The following is a 19,007-nucleotide window of genomic DNA, read 5'->3' on the forward strand; positions in this document are numbered from 1 at the left end:
AGAAGCACGTTCATGGCCCTTTGTAGATGTTTCTGTGTGATGGTATCTGTGTTGTAGCTGAGCTAGCGATTCTACGAGAGGTTTCCCAGTGTGTGTGTGTGTATTTGAGTATGAAGCCACAGCCCTGCTCTTCATCATGTTAACCTTACCGTCATCAGCCCTGAATATCTTGTTACACTGTGAATATGTCACAGTTAGTTATCAGCAGGTTGTGTGTTGTGTTTACTGCCACAAAGAAGGACTACTTTTTTGTTTATTAGCATGACGTCACCTCTCTGTTGTCTCTTATTAGGCTTTTCAACACTACCAGCAGCTCTATGTGAGGCTACAGTTAGCGTGCTGATATTTACACTTGGCAGCATTTCTTTTTTTCCTTAATGTTAAGAAACAATGTACATTATCTGACTATTAAATAATAGTTTTTGGACAACAACTGAGGTCTACGGCACAGAGGAATAAGATATATCAGGCTTTGGATACACACACAAAGTTCATTTACAGCTTAAGTTACTGATTACGAGGCAAATAAAGTCTTCATCTGTTTCCTACTGTCGAAGGAAAACCTTCATTAACATATTGCTAAAGTTAATATCTTTGTGTATTTTCATGTGCTTGTTAAAAAAAGAAGTATGTTTTATGGAGTGACAATACTGTGATTAAGGCACAAACAACACTTGGTTAGGGTTAAGGAAATATCATGGTTTGGGTTAAAATGATCACTCGCACTTCAAGGGAGAGTGTGTTGTTATAACCTGGCTCAAGTGGCCACAACAAAAGGGAAACACACCATGTCAATGTTTAACAAAAGATAATTTATTAAATCAAATTAACTAAATATTTAGAGTATAGGGAGTGGAAATCAGTGGTATCAGTAGAGTATGTGATGCATGAGTGAAGAATATGGGTGTTTGAGTGCTGTAAAGTGCATGAAAGCAAAACAAACCGGTGCCTGTAGGGAGAGAGGACAAAGAGCTGCAGCAGCAAGGCAGCCGAGAGTCTAAGAGAGACTGTAGCCGTGGCTTAAGGAACAGCAGTGTATCGGGCTCAGGTGCATTGAGTGAAGGTAATTAGTCACCTGTAGGGGAGAGACACTGATCAGAGACCATTCAAACTCCCAGATGACAACAGGGGTCATCACAGTGTATTTTCGGAGCAGTGGGCTTTTGTTTTCGGGATAACAGGCTGTCGGACTATGAGCTTTCAGTCCAATGGGACATTTTTAACTATTGGAGTTTCGAAATAGTGGGCTGTCGGACCAGTGGTATGACACCTTGCTGTAGGAATTTGTGCACACAAATAGTTTTATGATTTAATGGGGGGATTATGAATTATCATTGCATGCTTCAAATATGAAATTATTCGTCCAACAACATACCTCACATAAGAGTAGGTATAATAATAGGGAAATAGTCCTTCTTGTTGGCCACACAAGAGATGTCAATTAGAATGATGGTTGTTATTGATCTTAATTATGATTTTGCAAGGGTATAGGTCGTTTAAGGTTAAGTGACTGAGATGCAAACACAAGAAAAGACCAACAAGTTCATTTTTAGTTACATACTCATTTGTCTTATTTATTGGGACCATGTAGAGTGTTAAACATAAATGTTACCATTTGACGTACTGTACCAGTTAGCTTATAGCTAATTTTCATCTGCAGTCGCAGGTCACAATAAACATATAACAGCACAATAACAAACAGTACAACAAGTACTAAACATTACAACATTTTACAAACAAGACATGAGGGAAAGGGGAAACTGGTACACAAGGCTATGGCTAGTGAATGCAAGTCAATTAAAGCAGACACATTGGGCGATATACACACACATACAAACATACAATATTAATTGTTCTTAGACAAAATCTAAAACTACATTTGTAAGTTGATGTGTTTTACAGTCCTTGATCTGACTGAAAACTGCAGGGGTCCAGGATATGTGCTACATTTGTGTGTGTGTGTGTGTGTGTGTGTGTGTGTGTGTGTGTGTGTGTGTGTGTTCTTAGAGGTGAGTTATGCAAGCAAGTGGTGGGGTTGGTTATTGAAGCGGTACTGTCAGCGCATACTGGTGTGTGAATTGGTCTTATCATCTTGCTGGCTCTGGTAGCTTGAAGGATCAAAGGTAGTTTGGGTCAGTGGTCTGGTTTAGTGACCATGCAGGAGATGAAGGGTTCCTCATCTGATCCTTTCTGTTTGCAGGATGTTGTTTAGATGGTCTGGTCAGTGAAAAGTTTGGAAATCTCACTTATGTGATGAAAGAGCTGGCCTGTTGTTTGAGGGTTGTACTGTCTGCATTTGAAACATGCAGGGACTTCCTCCTACAGTGTGAACATAATCCAGGCAGCAATTATGTTTGCCAACGTAATTGAGAAAACAGGTATATAAATGTAATTTCTAGGAGACAGGGTTTCTATATGGGGAGTTACTGTATTCTGAAGCTGAGTGACTGTTTTCACACAGCGATTATAAATTGTTAATTTATATCTAGCCTTCCGAATTGAACCCTACAATGTGTACAACTAACAATGATAGTACATAGTGCTCCAGCTAGCAGGAACCAAGTATCCTGTCCAGAGGGAGGGGGGTGAGGTGGGGCTGTTTACCTGGCAGTAAGATACTAAGAGAAAAATACAGAGAACATTTTTTTCTTTCCAAATTAACACAGAATGCATCAAATCTAAAAAATTAAGGAGCTAAATGCCTGCACAAGTTTAATTAGCAGGACACCCTTCCTGTACAGTATGACATCTGAAGAAAGGATTCTCTTGAAATTCAGCCTCTTATGTGCATGTTTCAATGTGTTTTTACCTTTTAGTTTCTCACTGTTTTGATGAGTCAGGATGACATCATTTCTCCTCTTACTAACAACTCTTACTATATCTCAATCTTTTCTTTTCTAGCACCCATCATGGGTCAGATACCTGTCCCTCTCGATGCCACTGTCGGAGGGTCCGTCCTGATTCCCTGTTCACTACCAGTGAATTCAACAAGCATCATATGGTTTTACTGGCAGGAGCATGGGTCTGAAAAAGTTTTGTTCCACTGGGACAAAAGTGGGGAAACACAACCAGTAGCTGATGAATACAGGAACAGGTGTCAAGTCTTCAATACTGAGTTTAGTTCTGGAAATATTTCTATTAGACTTAACAATGTTAGTGTTGGAGATGACCAGAAAACATTCTGGGCCAGTGTTCGTTTTGATTCTGCAAAACCGCTTGACCATCAGTGCAAATCCTCTTTGCGGGTCTCAGGTATGGAATAGTAGTTTCTTGCTTTCAAACCAAAATCTATACACATCAAAATACTATAAATATCTCTAGTGTGTAAACCATCATGCTTTCTGACACACCCACAGCTGCCTACCAAGATCTTAACCTGACCATTAACAGCACATTAAACAGTGCAACCTGTACGGCACATGGAGGATACCCTGAACCTGAAGTGAAATGGACTGGTCAAAATAAATCCAGCGGTGAACAACTGAAACTGAAGGATGCTCAGACGTCCCATCAGCAGCATCCAACCAAGAAAACCTTCTCTGTCACAAGCACCGTCAGTGTCAAAGAGCTGCAGTCTGTAACCTGCCTCGTGTGTAACCCTCGCTCCAAACAGCAGATTAAGAAAACCGCAGTGATTGATGCTCCTGGTGAGTGATACAGATAAAGATAAATAAAGATAATAAGATGCTTCCCTGATGGTATTGCATTATGGATAAGAATCTAAACATCTAAAGTGCCTAAAACTTTTGAACAGTACTGTAATTCTAGTAAACACAATTCACCATTAATAAACTATAATGAAACTTACTTGAATTAAACTATAAGCAGTTTCAGTTGTTTGATTTCTGTATTACATAAGTAACTGAAGATTTGGGCAGCTTGTGGAATATTTAGTTGTGATAATACATAGCAAGCAATTAGTACATCTATTTATCTATCCATCTATCCATCTGTCTATCTATCTAATTAACATCAACATGATGTAAATGAGTCAGATTTAGCCAAAAGGCAAATTTTCAGCTGCAGTCCCTGGACAGGTTGATGTTAAACATTAAAAGAAACAAAGAAGACAAACAAAAAGCAGATATTGACGTGTTCAAAGATGTGTTTTTATTATTGCAACATGTTAAAATGATTTGTTACTCTGTTATGTCTCCTAATTTACAGGTGAGGAGCTGCTGAGTGCAATAGGTCTATCAATTGGAGTTGTTGCTGCCATATTATTTCTATTTCTTGTGTATTTTGTCTATAGAAAATGTGAGTAACTTCAATTTATTCTCTATTGTGATTGTTATTTGCTATCTTTTTGATGCTGGATATAAAGATATCATCAACTTGTGAAAAACCATGAACTCAAATACCACACAGACACCTTGTGTACAAAACAGTTTATGTGCAGATGTACCCACCTTCTGATTCTATCCACAAGAATATCCTATATTCATACTGTCAGTGGTATTGAGCAAAAACATACAACAGTTCGATATAACAAAACAATCAAAGCTGAGTGGTCCACTAAATAGCTTCTTCTGAGCTTTCAACCACATCTCACATCAGCTAACTGAGTTTGCTCAGGTGTCCTCCAGTGATTGGTCATCACATGTCAATCTTCGGTCATGTGACTCTATCTCCTAGAAATGACGTTTCTACACTACTAAACTTTTTCCAGTAATGCTGCCATGCTGAACATAATCTCTGCCTGGATTATGTTCACAGAACATCTGAAGATTGAAGTTACATTTAAATACTGCACAACAGGTGTAAACGTTCACATCCTGACTGCTGCGTGTGCTTCAGTTTAGGCAACAAAAGCACTTTGTTTAAGATTAAGGAAAGATCTTAGTGTTGGTTAAATGTTATCGGGGGCATATTCTGCTTTTTGTGATTTGCTGACATTTATATTCTGTTATGATGTTGGATGTTGGTCAAAATTCCAAAACTTGAGGTGAACACATGTAAAAGTGCTCCCTGTGAGACAAAACCCAGGTTTCAGCTGCCCTGGACGCTTCGTTTGCAAAGTTTTTTTTTAACTTTCCAGGTGAGATGATGTCAGCTTATATGGTAGTGTACAAATAATGACCTAAATAGTGTAGGTAGCATCCATACGGCGCACAAAAAAAGAAGTCTCTCCTCCTGTCAGTGGTTCACATTAACCTGATGGCAAATTCAAAACATACTCATCTCCTACATGAACTGTGTCAAACCTTTACATCATGTGATATCATTTAGAGAGGTGTAAAACATCAATAGACCCACAGTTATTTTGTTGTGCCCTCATGACTGAAACATACCTTTAATTCCAGGTCAAGATTCAAACCAGAGGCCTCAGCCAGAAGAGAATGAAGAAGACTCAGCTAACAGAAATGCTCCTGTTGCCTCACCAGAGGGTGATGTTTCTGAGGACGTTTTACTAGACAATGTGAGGCGGGATCCTGCTGCAGGCAGTGCTTCCAATGAGGACACCACTGCTGCTGCTGATAGAGAAGAGAAAACAAACCTATTAAGCCACAGCAAAGAAGATTCAGGTGAGACAAAATCCACAGAAAGTGACAGAGAAAAATAAATCAGATCTGGGATCAGAGCTGGTGCAGACAGGGAGGCAACAACAGAAGTTAAAGGGTTATGGCAGGAAACTGCTAACACCTACAGTATGTGCAAAGATTTTCCTTCATACATCAGAGTGGAGAGAAGTTTAAACAGATGTGTGTTGTACTTGTGTCCCACTCTATGTCCCTAATTACAAAAAGAGTGAAACACATGAACTATCCCTCCCTGCTTAATAGACGGGTTTATGAGGAATGTCATGAGTGTTAAAGGGGGCATATTCTGCTTTTTGTGATTTTCTAACATTCATGTACTGTTATGATGTTGGATGTTAAAAATGGTCAAAGTTCCAAAACTTGAGGTGAACATATGTAAAAATGCTCCCTGTGAGACAAAACCCAGGTTTCAGCTGCCCTGGACGCTTCGTTTGCAAAGTTTTTTTTTAACTTTCCAGGTGAGATGATGTCAGCTTATATGGTAGTGTACAAATAATGACCTAAATAGTGTAGGTAGCATCCATACGGCGCACAAAAAAAGAAGTCTCTCCTCCTGTCAGTGGTTCACATTAACCTGATGGCAAATTCAAAACATACTCATCTCCTACATGAACTGTGTCAAACCTTTACATCATGTGATATCATTTAGAGAGGTGTAAAACATCAATAGACCCACAGTTATTTTGTTGTGCCCTCATGACTGAAACATTTACCTTTACTTCCAGGTCAAGATTCAAACCAGAGGCCTCAGCCAGAAGAGAATGAAGAAGACTCAAGACTCTGACAGAAATGCTCCTGTTTCTGAGGACGTTTTACTAGACAATGTGAGGCGGGATCCTGCTGCAGGCAGTGCTTCCAATGAGGACACCACTGCTGCTGCTGTTACTGCTGATACAGAAGAGAAAACAAACCTATTAAGCGACAGCAAAGAAGATTCAGATGAAACAAAATCCACAGAAAGTGACAAAGACAAATGAATCAGATCTGGGATCAGAGCTGGTGCAGACAGGGAGGCAACAACAGAAGTTAAAGGGTTATGGCAGGAAACTGCTAACACCTACAGTATGTGCAAAGATTTTCCTTCATACATCAGAGTGGAGATAAGTTTCAACAGAGGTGTGTTGTGTTTGTGTCCCACTCTATGTCCCTAATTACAAAGAGAGTGAAACACATTTACTATCCCTCCCTGCTTAATAGACGGGTTTACGAGGAGCGTCACATGTGAGATGTGTGCAGGCGGGGGGCAGAAAGTTAACCAGAATGACTGAGAGCTTATGAGAAGATCAACGTTTGATGTTGATTTTGTTCCTTAAACTGCACAAATCAGAGAAGTAATGGATGGAAAATGTTCATTATCTCAAGAAGGGAAAACCTCCCAGTTAGCTCACAGTTCAGAATTAGCTGTTAGCTTCAGAGATCAGGTCAGAGTCCAGGATTTTATGAAGGAGGTGGATGATTTTACACTGAAACTGCAGGAAGAAACGTTAAGTTTAAGGTCAGACAGCTCACTCTGTTACTGAGTGTTTATGAATGTTTAGTGTAGTTTCAGTGTGTTTATGTATAAACTGATGGCTTTGGGTGGAAAATGCGTCCTGTTCTTACGTAAAAAATTTTCAGAGAGAAAAATCTGTGAAGAAAGGTGAACATGCTTTCTGGTCATAATCCTGTGTGCCTGATCAATAATACTGATTAAATCCTGTATTGCCTGTATACACTGCAGGTCAGTGTTGAGTATAGTATGAGGAAACAGCAGGATTTTTGTTAATGTTATGACTGTGATCAGAATGAGTGCATGCTAATGGTACTGTAATGTCTGTAGATGTCTATCTTACAGACATAAATAATAAACTGAGCCGACAGGATCTTCTGGTCCTAACTTTCATTCATGACAGTTACTTTACTGACATTACTTTGTTTTTCATGATAACGTTTATTATTTTTTTATGCTAACGTTACTTATCTTCTTGCTAATGTGACTTTCTTGTTTTTATGCTAGTATGACCTTATTGTTTCTATGCTAACATTACTTTTGTGAAGGCAGCTTCTGTGCTTTTAACCCATGTTGATGATTTTGGACACATTCAATGTATTTTGTCTGTGTAGTCTGTGTTAGTGTTATCACTGCTACTAGCTGCCATTTTTTTCCCCTTGGGGACAACATTTTCACTGTAAATAACAAATATTACATCAAAGACATTACATCAGTTGTTCAAGGTGCTGTTTCTAACTTGAGGGTGTGTCATATTTTAGCTAGCCGAAGCTGACAAAGGTCTATGGTATGATGAAAAAATGTCCAAGCTAGTGTTAAAGGTCTCACTTAGAATGCCCGAGACACACTTCACCCAAACCTACCTCTAAAATAATTTTCTGTAAAAACTCAATGAAAATTGACAATTAACTAAAATAACATGATTGAAAATACTGTAAGTTCAACTGTTACTAAACTTTTGTGCAAGTTAACACTCCTTCTTAGATCAGCAGGAAGCCAGTGGCCTGCAAAGCAAGCTGTGGTTTCTGCACCTGACACAGACAAATACATACATCTCTGATCTCTATCTGTGAAGTTTGGGAAATAACTATATGTTCTGTACAATGTAAACAAAAATAGCTTGCTGATGTTCTGGTTGGTGACCATATATGGAGTTTAAGATGTAGATGCTTGAAAACAAATGATATAAAAGTGGAGGCCAGAGAGGTCTCAGGGCTTTTTATGCCCTTTTTGCTTTTTGACTTCTTTAAATCCTAGAGAGAGTTTTCTTCTTTTTAACTTTTATATTCAAGTTTTTGTATTTTACTTTTTACATTTTGTAATACTAGTTTTTGTAAAAAATAAATAAAACTGGTTTGTATTTTCATACACTCCAACCAAAGTTCCTGGCTTATGCTCATCTCTGAGGTCTTCTGGTTAGCCCTTTAAGGTAAGCAAGATGCCCCCTGAGATACGGCTGACATTAGATCTAAATTTATTTATAGTGAAAATTTATAATGGAAATTGCTAAGGATAAACATGCAATGTTTATTAAGTAACAGCTTTGGACAGGTTTAGATCTGTTGATTGAAATTGACCTGATACACCTGTAATAGAAGTACAATTTCAGTACTGAATCTGTAATAGGCATATCTGATTGAAATGTTTACTCTATGTGTTGAATTGGCAAAAAATGTTCGGGTCGGGGCATTGAAGCCGCACTATGAAACTGGACGAGTGCCCTCAGCCGACAGAGTGGACCTCCTCTAGAGATAGCCTGTTAAAGGGTCATCTTGGACTACTTTCAAACCTTCAGCACATGTTTACACCCACATATTTTCATTGTAATCCAGCGTGGGTAGTGATGTTATTGCTGCAAGGAGGTGACCCTCGCGCTCTGCAGGGAGAACTCCAACATGACAGCGTTTAGCTGGGGTCTCGTGAGTAACTAACCCTAACCCTGCTCTTAAAAGAGAGTGTCTTTTACACCCTGGCTCTGTACCAGAAATTAGATGACATTCAGCTGTTTGTATTAAGAAAAATAAATAAACTTGAGGCTTGTCTGATGAAGTTGTTGGATAAAAAAATAAGTGAGGTACATGCCAACTGTCTGAACATTAAAAACAGGTCCGTATTAATCAGATGCTGTCTGAGTTTTATGACATAATGTCTTCATTTTGATTTAACTCCCTTTTGAGTTTCACTTGAGGTAATAGCTCACTTCCACACATGTAAAATTAATACACAAACTCATGATGAATGTCAGACTTCACTGATGGGACTTGAGATTTCCCTCTTTGCTGACCCATGAGAATGTCTCCTGGAGCACCCAACAATGTCTTGTCCATTACTATTACCATTACTATTTTACACTACTTTTTGGAATTTATGGTCAATAGAAGTCATTTACATGAAATGACTCAGTTGTGATGAAATCAGGTTTACAGAACGGTAGCTTTGAAGCTGTGTGTGTGTGTGTGTGTGCGTGTGTTTGTGTGTGTGTGTGTGTGTGTGTGTGTGTTCGTGTTCATCTGCTGGAAACCACAATAATGTAACCCATTTCCCCATTGCACCAACTATTGGTGGCCGGGTTAAATTTGACTCAGGAAGTCCACAGATGCTATAAATTTTAATAAAACACCCAAAATTCAATGAAAGTAGTGATCATTACTTTCACTTGCAAAGAGTGTGGTATGGAACCATCCATGTGATTTTCAGGCAATTAGATGAAAGAAATCCATATTTCTGATATTAAACATTTGAGAACGGGTCAAATTTGACCCGAGGACAAGAGGAGGGTTAACTAATCTCATATCTTTTGTTTTCTATACGTTCTTCTGTCTGCTCCATGTATCATCTCATATTGTACTATTAAAATCTTGATTATGAAAAAAGATTTTAGAAAAAAACCAAAAAAAAAAAAAAAACAGGTTTCTGAAGAACGACTACTTAGCCAAACTTACTTGGAAAAGAAAATGAAGCTGACTGTTTTCAGGGATATGTGTGAACTGTACACAGACTCCTATAAATCAGGGAAAAGGAGGAGGAGAGGTACGACAGACAACAATTGTCCTTATTTTATTTGTAACTAAGATGGCTGCAATAATACAGTCACTGTTCATTTTGGTTTCACTTATTTGATCCCTTGTCACACCATTTTTGCTGCTTTCACACTGTTAATGTAATCACACTGCTTTCATACTGTTTGAACTCTGATAGATACACAAGGCAGTTTGGTAATGTAGAAATTGGTGTCACCAGGTTGATCTGCAGTGAAGTGCCTTCTCTTGCTGAAAATGTGACATTTTATATGTGACATTTTAACCTGGCACATTTAAAGTTGGGACACCTGCTGTTCTTCTAGGAAAGAGGTTTTGAAACAAAACTTTCATCATTGTCATTCGGAGGAAAAAGTGGGTAACATTAACAATGATCAAGAAAAAGTTCATTGACAAGTATTATACACCAAGAAAATAATTGATCGCTGAAATTTTAATTGTAATTTATTGCTTATTTAGTGTTTTTTATTTACATTAAATTATATTAAAATTTGTAAATTTAATTTAATCTTGAATATTTAAGATAATGATAATAATTAATATTAAAATAAATAGTAAGTGATCAAATTGTGTAGGAGTAAAATGATCACAGTGTTTACTTTATTCAATCAAATTTCAATAACTTTGTATCAACACAAAGTACTTGTGTCGATTGAACATAAACAGTTTGTGTTGATATAACACAATTCTGTAAGTTGCTGCCAAAGCAAACAATCTGTGTGGAACCAATGTCCACTATTGAATTGAGTAAATCCATTTTTTTTTCAGTTTTTTATTATTATTATTATTTAAATGTTGTGTAGTTGTGAAATGGGATATAAAACTATTGACTGTACAAAGGAAAATTAAATTTGACATTATGTAAAAAACAAAACAAAACAAAAAAACAACATTATGTGAAAAATCCAGTTTGATGACATATATGAGAGTGTTATGATGCAGCTGGTATTCTGCAGTTACACATGAAACAGGTACCAGGTTTCCTGAGGGGGAGTGCAACATTGTACTTTCAGTAAGACAGAGTATGGCTGCGGTCGAATAGTCTTTATTGCTTAGGAAGGTTCCTAACTGAGTGAAATGACTCGGAAGTATCTAAGTGGCAGCCGTGATAGGAGCTGGTCGAATTCTCTAAATGCTAAGGAAAGGTGCTTCAATGCTTCCTTTCTAATCTCCTTTAGCATTGGGTACATTTAACCATCCTTTACGGAAGGAAAGGAGATCATTTCGTCCCACAATTCCTCGCGGCAACAAGCGATGCACCATTCACAAACTCAAACGATTAAACCCACATTACACATCCACAGTGGCCCGTGTATCCAAAGCTGTGTTCAGCCTGTTTGAAAACAGGATAAACATATATATGATGGATTATACGTTTTTCATATCAATTCAAAAAACAGAAATTCAAGTGCTTTTCCCGTTTTCTTCTTCAAATCGCCGTTGGAATATAAATTAAACCAAAACCAGAAAACAACTTGTTTTTCACTGTTATTGCTGTATCGATATTATCTGCCCCTACTGCATCTCTACAAAAACTGCTATAAGATAAGATAGATAGATAGATAGATAGATAATCAATGAAGTTAGGCTGCTGTGCCTCGTGCGCAAATGCGCACAGCGTCTGTCCTGATGGGGAAATGCGCTTACCGTTTCTGATGATCAGTGCAGGTATTTCATAATTTATTATTCATTATATATTTATTAAATACTCGCAGTGTACACCCCCATTAAGAGAGACTCCGTGCGCATGTACGCGCCAGGCACAGCAGCATAACTTGATTATTTAAATCACCAGATACGCCGTTTCTTCACACGAAAAGCGGCAACAAAATAATGCTTTGTGTATATTTGTTAATCCTTTTATCAAACGAGTTGAACGGAGCTTTGGACGGAGGAACACGGACCCACAGCCTGTATCAACCAGAACAACTTTAAAGCACAAACAAGTCAACATTTCAAGGTGTTTGGGTTTGTTTGTGGCGGTTCTTAAACTATTATATGCATCATAGGCTAATAACAGATCATAATCGGCATATTAACCATAAAACAGAAGTCTGTCTTTCAAGAAAAAGGGATGATTTGTAGGCCTAACATGTGATGTCAATCCTTCATATATTTAACATTTATTTTCATACAATAATTGTAGATTCAGGACTGTGAGCGTGAGCAAACATTCTCAATGTGACAATTTCGTTTCAGTTATGTGACTGGTAGCCTATATTCCTTTTTTAAATTCAATTCTGACCAGTGTAATGAAGTTATGTTTCATCGTGTTATCCACGTATATATATCCTGCATGAAACAACACGGTAAGAACGTCCAGGGCGAAGTATGTAAGATGCGCTTTTTGTAGTCCATCTTCAGAACATTGTAGTTTCACCACAGCAGACCCACGTCAATGACATCCGCCGTCGCATAATGACGTAGCCCAGTATAAGTGCAGTCGGATTCTCTCAGCACCGCAGTTGTCTTTTCCTAAGTCCTCATGACTTCTTCACATCTTTCCTTGACCTCGTGCTGTTTTCCATCGAGGTGAAGGAAAAGTGGTTAGGAAAAGACGATAGGAGGGATTTTTCGACCGCAGCCTACATATGTATTGCTTCATGTTCAGGAAGTTAATATGTTCAGGAAGTAGGAAAATTTTAAAGTTGGGCCAGCCCATCAGATGGCAGAGGAGGGGCCACTGAGGTGCTGCAAGTAGTTTGTCACTCACTCTTTTGTTTTAACAGTAGCCAGAGGTGAATTTGCCAAGTGCAGTAAACACCTGCTCTTGAGTGACATATTTTTAATCTGGTGAATGTCATCTCATTTCTTGCACTTACATAATGAGCTTGAATGAGTTGGGATTAATAAGTGACAGCACTGAAGGAAACAGCTGGAATGAAGTAAATTCTTCACCCAGAAAAATATTCATGTTTTGAAATAAGTATTTCTTTGGCTCTCTCTGTACCCTATAATGGCACCCTATTGTAAAGTGTTACAATGTTTTAAAGTCACATTACATGATAGAATTGATCTTTTAATGAAAGCTCTTATTCAGAGTAAATTGCAATAAGCATTCAAGTGTCTCTGTGTGTGTGTGTGAGAGAGACTCTGCATGACTTGAATTGAGTTATAGCCAATCAGTTGGCAAAAGGAGGGGGGAGCCACTGGGCTTTTTTCTTCTTCCTGTTTCTTTTCCGGCAGCAGAGGCGAACGCGCCTGGTGGAGCAGCCGCCACCAATGTGTGTAGTTTATCTGGTAAGTGTCATCTCATTTCTTAACAATTGTACCTGCATAATGAACTTGAATTATAAATTATAAAAATTTCATGTTTTGAAAGTATGATCTTGTCTCTCTCTGCATATTACATACAAAAAACATTTAGTCTGACTGATAATAAAACTTAATGAATATATGAAGTAATTAAACTGGTAATGTGTTTTTGTCACACTATAACATAACTATAATAAAGTATTCATCACAGATCACTAAAAGATCTTTTATCTTTGTTTTCCAGTTCAGACATGTCTTCTTCAAACCTCGTGATTTTACTTCTGTGTGGTAAGTTCACTGAATCATTTGAAAGCACAGCATAAAAGAGAAGTAGTAGTTTTACCACTACTTAACTTACCAAATGATGTGTCAAAACAGTGATCATTTGTATAGAGGCAGAGGTCAGTATCACAGAGACACAGACTTAACACAAGAAGGTCATCCACAACAAGAATTCCTTCAATCCATTTAATTGTTTTTTCTTTAAATTTAGCATTTTTCAGACCCCACTTGCAAAATGAACTTGAATTAATTGGGATTAATAGGTGACAGCACTGAAAGAAACAGCTGAAATGAAGTATCTTAAATTCTTCACCCAGAAAAATATTCATGCTTTGAAAGAAAGTATGACCTTGGCTCTCTCTGTACTCTATAATAGTACCCTATTGTAAAGTGTTACTACATTTAAATTCACTTACATGAGAGAAATGATCTGATAATGAAAGCGAATTGAATTGCTCCTCCCTTATTTGCCACAAGAGTTTACCAAGAGTTTAGAGCACAAGTTTACCAAAGAACCAGATATTTTCTAACTCAGTTGTTCATCTAGTGTACTGATTATTTAACTGGACTGGAAGAGTTTCATGCTGATCCAAGCCGTAGAAGTGCTCATGTAACAGTCTCTATGGGAAAAATGATTAGGAGGGGAAACCGAAATAGCTCCTCCCACTCTATACTCTATAACAACTCTATAACAGCGATCATGTTTTTAGTCTCCAGAGAGTAGTTCAGTGTAAGGCAGACACCACTGAGCATGTGCAGGAACACAGTTCCATTTACAGAGATTCGCTAGCTTGCTGTGCTACATATTACAACCTCTTGACTTTACACTGAAGCTCTTTGAGAAATTAAAGTGTCTGGGTCTGATTGATATGACGAGTATGAATATAAGTCTGACACAAAGAAATGACGAGATGTGATGGATTCATAGAAGTACATTTGTATTCAGAAGAGGAAATACAACAGAGACGTTCTGAGAGCAGAGACTGAAGGCAACAGCCCACACTAACGTTAGCTTGGTCTTAATTGTAAGCACTGATGTAACTTTGAGCTTAAAACTTGGATTCTTTGCTGCATCCAGTCATCAACAGCAGTACACAGGATCCAAAGGAAAAAAGTGGAATTTCTGTTGCATTTGAAATCATGTGGTCTGGATATATCCACAACCAGTTAGTTAGTCTTTATAACCAGTAAAGTGATAAAGACATGTAGAAGTATTAGTTGTTTACAATACACACTGCACATGCTCTGTGGCGTCTTCCTTACACAGAACTACTCTCTGGGACTGAAAACATGATCGTTGTTATTAGTCTTAGGGGACGTTTCTAAACGTTGTCTAGTGAAAACAATGTTTCTTCACATTTATTGATTTTACATTTTTCAGATAAACATGATGGTCAAAGGATAGATTCACAACTTTTCAAGTCTGCCTTAAAACAACAGTCAGGTGCCCAAAAACATTGAAACACTAATATGATGCTTCAGTAGTTGAGTTTGCCGAATTAAGTGGATATCTTCCATCCACCCCAACCGCCTCCCTCTGCGGCCAATAGGAAATATAAATGTTTGTGTGCGAACATAATCCGGGCAGCGATTACATTTGCTAATGCAATATAATTGGGAAAACAAGTATACAAACGTAATCTCTAGGAGACATGGTTTCTATGTGGGGAGTTACTGTATTCTGAAGCTCCGAGTAACTGTCAGATTTAGTGCAGTAAAGTCATATTGTTTTCACACTGTGACTGTAAGTTGTTCATTCATACCTAGCCCTCTGAATTGCACCCTACACTGTGTACATGGAACCAAGTGTCCTATGCAGAGGGAGGGGGGTGAGCTTGTTTATATGGCAGTAAGATACTCAGTGATAAAGAGAACGATTTTTTCTTTCAAAATTAACACAGAAAGCATCAAATCTAAAAAATAATTTTAAGGGGCTACATGCCTGCAGAAGTTTAGCAGGACACTCTTCCTGTATAGTATGACATCTGAACAAAGGATTCACTGTTTTGATGAGTCAGGATGACATCATTTCTCTACTAACAACTCTTACTGTATCTCAATCTTTTCTTTTCTAGCACCCATCATGGGTCAGATATCTGTCCCTCTCAGTGCCACTGTCGGAGGGTTCGTCCTGATTCCTTGTTCACTACCAGTGAATTCAACAAGCATCAAATGGTTTTACTGGGCGGAGTATGGGTCTGACAAACTTTTGTTCCACTGGCACATCAGTGAGAAAACAGAGCCAGCAGCTGATGAATACAGGAACAGGTGTCAAGTCTTCAATACTGAGTTTAGTTCTGGAAATATTTCTATTAGACTTAACAATGTTAGTGTTGGAGATGACCAGAAAACATTCTGGGCCTTTGTTGGTTTTGATTCTACTAAACCACTTGAATGTCAGTACAAATCCTCTTTGCAGGTCTCAGGTATGGAATAGTAGTTTCTTGCTTTCAAACCAAAATCTATACACATCAAAATACTATAAATATCTCTAGTGTGTAAACCATCATGCTTTCTGACACACCCACAGCTGCCTACCAAGATCTTAACCTGACCATTAACAGCACATTAAACAGTGCAACCTGTACGGCACATGGAGGATACCCTGAACCTGAAGTGAAATGGACTGGTCAAAACAAATTCAGCAGTGAACAACTGAAACTGAAGGATGCTCAGACGTCCCATCAGCAGCATCCAACCAAGAAAACCTTCTCTGTCACAAGCACCGTCAGTGTCAAAGAGCTGCAGTCTGTAACCTGCCTCGTGTATAACCCTCGCTCCAACCAGCAGATTGAGAAAACCACAGTGATTGATGCTCCTGGTGAGTGATACAGATACAGATAAATAAAGATAATAAGATGCTTCCCTGATGGTATTGCATTATGGATAAGAATCTAAACATCTAAAGTGCCTAAAACTTTTGCACAGTACTGTAATTCCACTCAACACAATTCACCATTAATAAACTATAATGAAACTTACTTGAATTAAACTATAAGCAATTTCAGTTGTTTGATTTCTGTATTACATAAGTAACTGAAGATTTTGGCAGCTTGTGGAATATTTAGTTGTAGTAATACATAGCAAGCAATTAGTACATCTATCTATCTATCTATCTATCTATCTATCTATCTAATTAACATCAACATGATGTAAATGAGTCAGATTTAGCCAAAAGGCAAATTTTCAGCTGCAGTCCCTGGACAGGTTGATGTTAAACATTAAAAGAAACAAACAAGACAAACAAAAAGCAGATATTGACATGTTCAAAGATGTGTTTATATTATTGCAACATGTTAAAATAATTTGTTACTCTGTTATGTCTCCTAATTTACAGGTGAGGAGCTGCTGAGTATAATAGGTGCAATAATTGGAGTCATTGCTGCTGTATCATTATTATTATCATTTGTGTGTTTTCTCTACAGAAGATGTGAGTAACTTCAATTTATTCTCTATTGTGATTGTTATTTGCTATCTTTTTGTTGCTGGATATAAAGATATCATCAACTTGTGAAAAACCATGAACTCAAATACCACACAGACACCTTGTGTACAAAACAGTTTATGTGCAGATGTACCCACCTTCTGATTCTATCCACAAGAATATCCTATATTCATACTGTCAGTGGTATTGAGCAAAAACATACAACAGTTCGATATAACAAAACAATCAAAGCTGAGTGGTCCACTAAATAGCTTCTTCTGAGCTTTCAACCGCATCTCACATCAGCTAACTGAGTTTGCTCAGGTGTCCTTCAGTGATTGGTCATCACATGTCAATCTTCGGTCATGTGACTCTATCTCCTAGAAATGACGTTTCTACACTACTCAACTTTTTCCAGTAATGCTGCCATGCTGAACATAATCTCTGCCTGGATTATGTTCACAGAGCATCTGAAGATTGAAGTTACATTTAAATACTGCACAACCGGTGTCAACGTTCACATCCTGACTGCGTCGTGTGGTTCACTTTAGGCAACAAAATCACTTTGCTTAAGATTAAGGAAAGATCTTAGTGTTGGTTAAATGTTATCAGGGGCATATTCTGCTTTTTGTGATTTGCTGACATTTATATTCTGTTATGATGTTGGATGTTGATCAAAGTTCCAAAACTTGAGTTGAACATATGTAAAAATGCTCCCTGTGAGACAAAGCCCAGGTTTCAGCTGCCCTGGACGCTTCGTTTGCAAAGTTTTTTTAACTTTCCAGGTGAGATGATGTCAGCTTATATGGTAGTGTACAAATAATGACCTAAATAGTGTAGGTAGCATCCATACGGCACATAAAAAAGAAGTCTCTCTTCCTGTCAGTGGTTCACATTAACCTGATGGCAAATTCAAAACATACTCATCTCCTACATGAACTGTGTCAAACCTTTACATCATGTGATATCATCTAGAGAGGTGTAAAACATCAATAGACCCACAGCTATTTTGTTGTGCCCTCATGACTGAAACATTTCCCTTTAATTCCAGGTCAAGAATCCAAGTGGCCTCAGCAAGCAGTAAAACAAGCAGACTTAGCAGCCGGTGGAGTTCTAGCTGGCAAAAATGCTCCTGTTGCTTCTTCCAACTCATCAGAAGGTGATGTTTCTGAGGGCAGAGTTTTACTAAACCATCAAACTGTGTCTAGCCATTTCTCTGTGAAGCGGGATGCAGACGATGCTTCCAATGAGGACACCACTGCTGCTGCTGTTACTGCTGATACAGAAGAGAAAACAAACCTATTAAGTGACAGCAAAGAAGATTCAGATGAAACAAAATCCACAGAAAGTGACAAAGACATATGAATCAGATCTGGGATCAGAGCTGGTGCAGACAGGGAGGCAAAAACAGAAGTTAAAGGGTTATGGCAGGAAACTGCTAACACCTACAGTATGTGCAAAGATTTTCCTTCATACATCAGAGTGGAGAGAAGTTTAAACAGATGTGTGTTGTGTTTGTGTCCCACTCTATATCCCTAATTACAAAAAGAGTGAAACACATGAACTATCCCTCCCTGCTTAATAGACGGGTTTATGAGGAATGTCACGAGTGTTAAAGGGGGCATATTCTGCTTTTTGTGATTTTCTAACATTCATGTACTGTTATGATGTTGGATGTTAAAAATGGTCAAAGTTCCAAAACTTGAGGTGAACATATGTAAAAATGCTCCCTGTGAGACAAAACCCAGGTTTCAGCTGCCCTGGACGCTTCGTTTGCAAAGTTTTTTTAACTTTCCAGGTGAGATGATGTCAGCTTATATGGTAGTGTACAAATAATGACCTAAATAGTGTAGGTAACATCCATACGGCACACAAAAAAAGAAGTCTCTCTTCCTGTGAGTGGTTCACATTAACCTGATGGCAAATTCAAAACATACTCATCTCCTACATGAACTGTGTCAAACATTTACATCATGTGA

At 38.1% G+C, this 19,007-nt stretch overlaps 1 protein-coding gene and 1 long non-coding RNA gene across 8 annotated transcripts in view; both read left to right on the forward strand.

The window, feature by feature from the left end:
- The window catches only part of LOC121906862 (butyrophilin subfamily 3 member A2-like), a 115,260-nt gene that overhangs the window by 51,213 nt on the left and 45,040 nt on the right, over positions 1-19,007 (forward strand). The gene's annotated exons all lie outside the window — the stretch shown is intronic.
- On the forward strand, positions 3,612-7,319 carry LOC121906867. Its single transcript, XR_006098752.1, has 4 exons — positions 3,612-3,647; positions 4,168-4,257; positions 5,304-5,525; positions 6,266-7,319. It is a non-coding gene; the product is annotated as an uncharacterized LOC121906867 (long non-coding RNA).

This window comes from Thunnus maccoyii, chromosome 11 (assembly GCF_910596095.1).
Source record: "Thunnus maccoyii chromosome 11, fThuMac1.1, whole genome shotgun sequence".
Taxonomy (NCBI): domain Eukaryota; kingdom Metazoa; phylum Chordata; class Actinopteri; order Scombriformes; family Scombridae; genus Thunnus; species Thunnus maccoyii.